We start from the raw sequence: 1,121 nt of genomic DNA on the forward strand, positions 1-1,121 counted from the left end.
TTAATAAAGTGAAACAACAGATAAGCGAAGCAAGAAATAACTGAAAACAGCTCGTCAAACTTGTTTCACGAGCTGCTTTTGGCAAAACTTCGAAGTCGTAGAACTAATGTGTTTTTATTGCCAGCGAAGACCACACCCGTTCACCGTCCAGGTAGAACCACAGGTGCCTCAGCCTCAGCCTCAGCGCATCAATAGCCAAGGCATCCCTAGCCCACCCTTTGACGGTTGTTGCCAGCAAATAGAGCGTCTCACAAGCGGTTTCGAGCCCTGCCACAAGAAGTGGAAGAGCTGTCTTTCCAGCTTGATCAACCACGAATCAGAACAAGGCACGACGGTTAGGCGGTATGTGATGACCAATGCGATTAACACATTGGCCACCTCCTCCCTCCCTTTCAGGGATAGCCACCGCCAAGAGCAGGTCTTGGCAATGTGGGTCACCCTGCTCGATACCTCGGCCCAATTCTTCTCTATTTGGAGGTCTGGTCCGAACCAAACTCCTCGCAACTTAATCGGACCCTCCGTCCAACGTCCCAGGATGCTGTCAGAAGGTATCGACTTGCCTCTCCATGTGCCGACTGATTTTTCACGATTAAGTTTTGCTCCTGCCACAGTCTCGTATTCCTTAATGGCCTTGCTTACCCTCTGTAGGTGAGCCATTTTGGTCGCGATGACAGTGATGTCATCCGCGTAGGCTGAAACCGACATCTCATATCCTGGCTGTCTCGGAATGCCGCTCAGCTTTCGCAGCAATGGCTCAAGAGCCATCACATACAAAAAGGGGGAGAGCGGACATCCTTGACGAACCGAGCGTTTGACGTGGAACGACTTAGAAGGAAAGCCGTTCAGCCGAACTACCGAGTCGATGTTGTCATACATTTGAATGATCCACCTGAGGAAGCCAAGACCCAGGCCGAACTGTTCCAGAACGGACACCAGGTTGTGATGGTCGACCCTATCAAAAGCTTTTGATTGATCTAAATGGACCACTGCCCCTCCCTTACCGGAATCGTTATTAATTCCCTCTATAATGTATCGCATAAGATGGAGATTATCCTGATTGAATCTGCCGAGAATGGCACATGTCTGTACTCCCCCGATCAACCCATCTGCGACACGCATCA

The sequence above is a fragment of the Octopus bimaculoides genome, chromosome 26, assembly GCF_001194135.2.
Source record: "Octopus bimaculoides isolate UCB-OBI-ISO-001 chromosome 26, ASM119413v2, whole genome shotgun sequence".
Lineage (NCBI taxonomy): Eukaryota > Metazoa > Mollusca > Cephalopoda > Octopoda > Octopodidae > Octopus > Octopus bimaculoides.